Here is an 8,533-nt window from a genome sequence, read left to right on the forward strand (position 1 = left end):
CAGAAAAAGATCAGTGAGTGTTGAGAATTGAGGGCAAGAATTTTTTTTACAACTGATGCTGTTAAACACTAATGTTGCCAACACTCTATGAGCAGGGTTGCCTTCTCAGAACTGGATGGATTGGCAGTTGTGTCCTATTCAGTGGTGAGTTGGGAACTGGTCCTGGGGTTTCAGTTAAAACTGATCCTTAATGAAAGAGAAATGGGTCTGTGTATATGCTTAGGACAAGTGAGCAGCAATGTTTTCTGCTGTTGTCCTCCTGACAAAACCTCTAAACATAGTGTAAGTGCCAGGAATGAGCTCAGTGCCACCTGAACTCATGTGGTCTCAGGTAGCTGGGTAACCACTAGTTCATGGCTAGGAACCACTAGTTTTGTGCTACAAAATGAGATCATTTTGGAAACAAGCCTTACAAAGTCAAACTCTACCCTCCTTTAGCAGAATCTTTTCTCCATGTTAAAAGTCATTGTAAATGTTGTCAACATATAATTTTTCTTATTTGGTTATTTCACATAATATACATTACACTACTTTTTCATTGCTCCATGTTCAAATATTTACCCATGTCACATGTATTTTTTCTTTAAAATACATCATTTGAAGTATTTGTTGTTCATAAACTCATTAAAACTGATCAGAGTCTCAGTGCCAAGTTACTTAAAGAAAACTGAGTTCATGCTTGCCACATCCTGGCATGACCCCCAAGAAGACCATCAGTTCTGAAGACTATACTTTATCACCTTGATCACAGTTTTTCTTATATTCTTTGTTAAGAATTGTTTATTTTGTATTCCCTATTCTGCCCCCTACCTCTCTCCTTTCAGTCCCACCCAGCCTCCTCCTTCTACCCCTATAGCCTTTTTCTAGTTCTGGATAGGTTTTGGTCCTCCTCCCCTTCTATCTGACCCTAGCTCATCAGGTCTCATCAAGGATGGTTGCACCATTTTCATCTGCAGCCTGATTCTCAGGTCATTGTTTTCCTTGTGTCCTCAATTCCCTCTACTTATGACACTCTTTCTACCTCCACTCATGAAGGCTTCCCAGAGCTCTGAGGGAAGGAAGAATTTCATAGGAAAATCCCATTTAGAACAGTGTGTTTTAAGGTCTCTCTCTGCATAATATCAGACTATGGGTTTCTGTATGCAATCCCATTTGATGAAGAAGGAAGCATCTCTGTGGATCAAGTACATGGCACTGATCTATAAGTTGAGGGCAGAGAGCAACATTTTTTAATACTAACAGCCTGGGTTCCTTGAAAATTTCCATAAGATGACCTGGCCCAACAACTCAATAAACTGCCACCCAATTCCCCTAGTGGAAGACTGGTTTGGTCACAATAGATGGCTTATTGAAACTTTATTCCCCACTATCAGGAAATCTCCTAATAAGTGAATACATATGATAATTGTCTTTTGGATTTTAGTTACTTCACCCAGGATGATTTTTCATAGTTCCATCCATTTGCCTAAAAATATCATGATGACATTTTCTTATCTGAGTAATACTCCATTATGGAAATATTCCACATTTTTCCCAAAGGAGGTTGTCAGTCCTGTTCTTTAGAACTTGGAACTGATTAGGTCTATGTTCCTTTAGCCTGGAAGTCCCTCCATCTTCTTCCACTTACTGGTGATTTGAATTACGATGTCCCCTTGAAACTCATCTATTTACATGTGGAGTCCCCAGTGAGGAAATGTCGGGGAAAGGTTAAGAGATATGGCCTTGTTAGATAATATAATTTCATTTGTTTCCCTAAATTCTTTCTCAGTCCTTTTGTCTTTTGTATACCGGAGGGCTACTGATTTTTTTTAAGCTAATTTTATATCCAGCCACTTTTTCAAAGGTGTTTATCAGGTATATGATTTTCCTGGTAGACTTCATAGAGTTACTCTGGTATACTATCATATCATCTGCAAATAGTTGTACCTTGACTTTTTTTTCTTTTTGATTTCTTTCTCTTTGATCTGCTTCAATTGTCTTATTGATATAGCAAGGACTTCCAGAACTATGTAGAAGAGATATGGAGAACAAAAAAAATTAAAATTTAATTCCTTTTACTGTTATATTATAGGAGGTTTTGCTTAGAGGTTGATATGCCAATAAAGGTGACCAGACAAAATGTAGTCTCTGTCTCTCAGTCTCTGTCAATTTATATATATGTTTCTTTCAGTTTAGGTCTTAATGTTTCTGAATCTGTTTCTCTAGCTCTTTCTCTCTCTTGTCCTCTCTGGTACCCTCTCTGTTTGCCACTTGCGGTTCAGTGTGAAAAGCTCTCAGTTCTTTTGAAAGACTACAACAGATGACTGCTTGCCGACATGACATCCTGGATCGTCTACGTAAATATATTAGCAAGGTCCCAATTAAATGCTTTTTGTTCAAAGATTTGCCTTGTTCAGGGAGCATTTTCCAAGTAAGTAATTCACTGACTGAGGACATACTTGTGCATTTAACAAATAACAATTGAATCTGTCATAATGTGAAACTCGCATGTTAAGGACTAGTGACTTTATTAATGACTACTTGAAAGAGATATTGACAGATTAACTTAAACTAAGAGTTTTGGACACAGGAACTGTCATCTCTTGGTAGTGTGCTTTCAGGCGGCCAGATTGAGGCATGTAAGGCTGCTCAGACTTTCCCTCAAGCAGGCTGGCAACTTGGCTTTCACCTGTTTCATGACATCATTCTCCCTCTTAGCCATTCAACACCTGAGTGAATCTCCAGGTTTCAATGGAGATGAATAAAGAAACTTTCCTCAGTGTCCACTATCTCTGGTCCTGTACACAGGTGACTTTTTATTTTGAAACCCAACAATCCTGTATCTCATCCCTTTATCCAGATCCCACACCTTTACTCCTGTTTACCTCTGTGACAATATCCGGTAGGAAATGAAACTTTATTGTTTGTTGAACTGGACAGCTTCCTAAATAGGGAAGCTTCAAAGTGATGTTGGATTGGGAGGAATGTAGTGATTGACAAGGTGCTCGACTGTGGTCTCGGGTCTGAAATAACCTAGGTTGTGACTTTGAACTGAGCATTTACTGGGGTACTCATTAAATGTACCTTCACATTCTTATTGATATAATAGGCAGGCAAGGTCTAGGATTCCATGGGTTTTTGAGTTTTTGAGAGCAGGGAAAAGAGAAGAAACCAGACAATTACTAGGACTAGTTTTTTGTAAACAGCGAAAGATCTGTGAATGTAAATGTTGAACTGAGGGGCAATAAACTATGTACAGCTAGCAATATTCCACACTAGTGTTGGCAACCCTGTTCGAGCAAGGTTGCCTTGTCTAACCTGGCTGGATTAACAACTGTGTTCTACTCAGTGGTCAGTGCAGTATTAGTGTCAGGAATTTTGTTAAAAGGTGCAGTCTGAGCTCATGGGGTCTGAGGTAGCTGGTAACCACTAGATCATGGCTAGGATTCTCTGCTACATAATCAGTTCCTAGAAAGCATTCCTTACAAAGTCAATCTTCTGCCCTCCTTTAGCATAATCTTTTTTGCATATTAAAAGTCATTGTAAAAATTGTCAACATATTTTCATTGCTTATGTGGGAATTTCTTATAATATAGATTACATAACTTTTCCACTGCTCCCAGCTTCAAATTCCAAACCATGTGCCACACTATTTTTTTAATATTTAAAGTATGTACTGTTCATATATTCATTGTAACATAATCAGAGCCTCAGTGCCCAGTCCCTTAAAGAAAACTAAGTTCATCCTTTCAGAATTCTGGAACAATCCCCCAAAAGAAGCTATCTGCCTTGAAGAGCTCTATAATTCATCATCTTGATCACAGTTTTTCTTATATATTCACTTATAATGATTTGTTTACTTTGGATCCCCTCTGCTGCACCCCTTTTCTTCTTCCAGTCCCACTCAGCCTCCTTCTAATATCAATATGAACTTTTTCTAGTTCCCTGTCATGGAATGTCCTCCTCCCCTTCTATCTGAACCTGGGTTATCAGATCTCATCTAGGCTGGCTGCATCATCTTCCTCTGTGGCCTGATTCTCACAGCATTGTTCTCCTCAATTCCATCTACTTATGACATTCCATCTACTTATGACAATTCCATCTACTATGACATTGTCCTCAATTCTATCTACTTATGACACTCTTCCTGCCTCCTCTCCTGGAGGCTTCCCAGAGCTCTGAGGGAAGGGAGAATTTCATAGGAAAATCTCATTTAGGGCTAGATGTTTTGAGGTCCTTCTGTGCATAATATCAGACTGTGGGTTTCCGTATGCAATCCCATTTGATGCAGAAGGAAGCATCTCTGTGGAAAGAAAACCATGGCATTTATTTATCAGTTGAGGACTTTAAGAAAAGCAGCCTGGGTTACTTGAAATTTTCCATAGGATACCCTAGCCCAACCCAATTAACATCCACCCAATCCCCCTAGTGGAAGACTGGTTTGGTGACAATAGATGGCATTTTAGAACATTATCCCCCACTATTAGGAGACCTCCTAATAACTGAATAAATGCTATGGTGTCTTTCTGAAGTTTAGTTACTTCACCAAGGATGATTTTTCATAGTTCCATCCATTTGCCTGAAAATATCACGATGACATTTTCTTAGCTGAATAATACTCTGTTATGGAAATATTCCACATTTTTCCCAAAAAAAGATTGTCAGTACTGTTCTTTAGTTCTTGGAAGTTGCTAGGACGGTAATCATTATATTGAATGACAAACTATCAGTATAATTATGTTCTTTTAGCCTAAAAGTCCCTCCATCTTCTTCCGTTTCCTGTTGATTTGGATTGCAATGTCCCCTTTAAGCTCATCTATTTACATGTTGAATTCCCAGTGAGGAAATGTCTGGGAAGGGTTAGGAGGTATGACCTTATTAGGTAATATAATTCCTATTGGAGTTATATTTTAGGAGGTTGTTCTTTGAGATTGATATGCCAATGAACGTGACCAGACAGAATGGAGTCTCTGTCTCTCTTTCTTTGTCACTTTATATCTTTGTTTCTGTCAGTCTTGGTCTCTTTCTGAATCTGATTCTCTAGTTCTTTCTCTCTTAGTGATACTCAGTCTCCTTCTCTCTGCCTGTTGCTTGTGGTTCAGTATGAAAAGCTCTCAGTTCTGCTGAGGACAACAAGTTGTCTGCTTACTGATGTGACATGGATAGTCTATTTAAATATATAAGGTCCTAAGTAAATGCTTTTTGTTCAAAATTTGTCTTGTTCAGGGATCATTTTCCCAGTAAGTAAGTCACTGGCTGTGGCTATATCTGTGCATTTAATATATAATATTGGAATCTTTGATAATATGAAAGTCACATGTCAAGGACATGGGACTTTAGTAATGACTACTTAAAGAAATATGTGACAAAATAAATGAACTAAGAGTATTGGACACAGGAACTATCCTCTCTAGGTTGGGTGCTTTCAGCTGCCCAGATTGAGGCATGTAGGGCTCCTCAGCTTTTCTCTCAAGCATGGTATCCAATAATACGTTTTTATAACTAGCCCCAGAAACTCTTATTGGCTTTCACCTGTTTCATGACATCATTTTCCCTATCAGCCATTCAGCACCTAACCATTGTGATATCATGACAGCATTGGAATATCATGATGAATTTTGCTATCATAATGCCAGTGTGATGTTATAATAGCATTGTGATGTCATCATAACACTGGATGTCCTAATATCACTGTGAAATCTTACTGTTTTGAACTTATAATAGCTTTTTTATTTCAAAATTCCATTGTGATGTCATAACACAATTATGTTATGTTCTGCCTAGTTCATGAACCCCAAAAGACCAGGAATAAACAGATTCCACTGTAAATACATGAGATTCTTTTTATTGTAAATTATAAGCTGCAGCTTGGGCCCATAGACCCCCACCGCTGAAGTGGTGGGAGCTGAGCACCCCATGCCCACATTAGTTGGGTGATTTAAAGATTTTGGTCTTTAAATCATGCCCAAGGCAGGGGCAATTCCTGCCTGGCAAGCATCTGTTGGTCAAAATGCTACATTTTGAATTGATTGGCTATAGGAAGGTTCCCAGGCCGTTAATGATCTGGTGTCCTTCCCTAGGGGGATGGACAGTTTCCTAGCAACTATGTCTCTAGTGGGTGGGGAAAGAATGCAGTAAGGTGCTCCTGCCCTTCAGGGCATTACGGGACAAGTCTCTACCCACCTAGTTCAGGCCTTAATTAATAATAGGTGCTAAATTTTAATCTTTTGGTCTTTTGGATGAAATACAATTTCAAAGTCATAAGAGCACTGTGATGTCATAATAACATTGTGAAATCATAATATCTTTGGGATGTCATAATATTGTAATGTCATAATAGAATGTTGAAGTTAAAATATACCTTTGTGATGTGATAATAGCAATGTGATTTTCTTTCATTGTGATGTCGTAATAGCATTGAGATATCATAATTGCTTTGTGATGTCATAAGAGCATTGTAATGTCATAATAGCATTGAGATGTCTTAATATCATTGAAAGTCATACTGTTGTGAAGTCATAATAGCATTGTAATGTGAAATTCCACTGTGATATAATACAATCATGTAGTAAGAGCATTGTGATGTCATCAAGCATAGTGATGTTAAAATAGAATAATGATGTCATAATATTATAGTGATATCATAATATTATGAAATCGTAAAACCATTGGAATTTCATAACATTTTGATGTCATAATAGTATTATGATATCATCATATTTTGTGATGTTATGATAGTATTGTAATAACATAATAGAATTGTGAAGCTATAAAAGCTGTATATCATAGTACTATTATAATGTCATATGATTAAGATGTTATAATAACATTCTGAGGTCATAACAGCATTGTGATGTCATAATAGGATTGTGATATCATCATAGCATTATGAAGTCATACCATTGTGAATTCAAAATATTATTTGGATATCAAAATTCCATTGTGATGTAATAGCACAATCTTGTAATACCACTGTTTTAATAGCATGGTTATGTCATAATAAAAATTTGAAATCATAATGCCATTGTGATGTCAAGATAGCATTGTGATGTCCTAACAGCATTGTGATATCATAATTGCACTGTGATGTCATAAAAACATTGTGATGTTGTAAATCTGATGTCATTAAAGCATGTAGATATCATACTATTTTGATGTCATAATGCCCTTTTGAAGTCATAATTGCATATGATGTGACAATACCATTTTAATGTCATAATAGCTTTGTGATGTCATAAAATATTGTGAAATAATAATAGCATTTATGATGTCATAACATTGTGGTAACATAATAGCATTTGATGACAAAATATCTTTGTGATGTCTTAATAGTATTGTACTTTCATATCATTGTGATTTAGTAATAGTATTGTGATGTAATAAAAGCATTGTAAAGTAATAACATATAATACCATTGTGATATCAAAATTCCATTGTGATGTCATACAACAATCATGTTGTAATACTGTTGTGATTTCATAATAGCATGGTGATGTCGTGATAAATTTTTATGTCTTAATGCCATTGTTATATCATGATGGCATTGGGATGTCATCATAGCATTGTGGTGTTATCATAATATTTTGATGTCATAAGAGCATTGTGATGTCATAATAGCACTGTGATGTCATAACATTAAGATGTCAAATAGCATTGTGATGTTCATAATAGCATTGGAATTGGCATGATGAATTTTGATTCATGATACCATTGTGATCTCATAATAGCACTGTGATATCAAAATAACATTGTGAAGTCAAAACACCATTGTGAAAGCATAATAGCATTCTTATGTAATCATAGAAATGAGAAGTCCTAATTCTGTTATAATGTCATAACACAATCCTATAATAAGAACAATATTATGTCATTATAGTATTGTGATATCATAACATCATTGTAATGTTGTAATAGCATTGTGAATTCATATCATTATTGTGATAGCATAATAGCATTGTGATGTCATAATAGCTCTTATATATAATCATACCCTTGTGATGACATCATACTATTGTGATGTTGTTATATCAATAAAATATCATAATACCATTGTGATGTCATAATAGCATTTTGATAATATGATAATAGGTCATAATGACCCTGTAAGGTCATAATATAATTCTGAGGTCAAGAAATGATTGTGATATCATAACAGCATTTTAATATAATAACACCATTTTACTGTTATAAAGCCATTGTGATAGCATAATACCATTGTACTGTCATAACACTATTGTAATGTCTTTTTATTTTGATTTCATAGTTCCATTGAAATGTAATACCATTGTCATGTCATAATAGCACTGTGATGTCATAATATCATTGTGATGTCAAAATAACATTGTGGTGTCAAATTTTATTGGAATGTCATACTACTTTGATGTCATAATAGCATTTTGATGTCATAATATCATTGTGATGTCATAATGCCATTATGATTTCAAAATTCCATTGTGATTTCATACCACAATCATTTCAAAATAGCTTTGTGATATCATAATTCCATTGGGATATCATGACCCTATTGTTATTTCATTATACCATTGTGATGCAA

Source organism: Meriones unguiculatus, assembly GCF_030254825.1.
Source record: "Meriones unguiculatus strain TT.TT164.6M chromosome Y unlocalized genomic scaffold, Bangor_MerUng_6.1 ChrY_unordered_Scaffold_23, whole genome shotgun sequence".
Lineage (NCBI taxonomy): Eukaryota > Metazoa > Chordata > Mammalia > Rodentia > Muridae > Meriones > Meriones unguiculatus.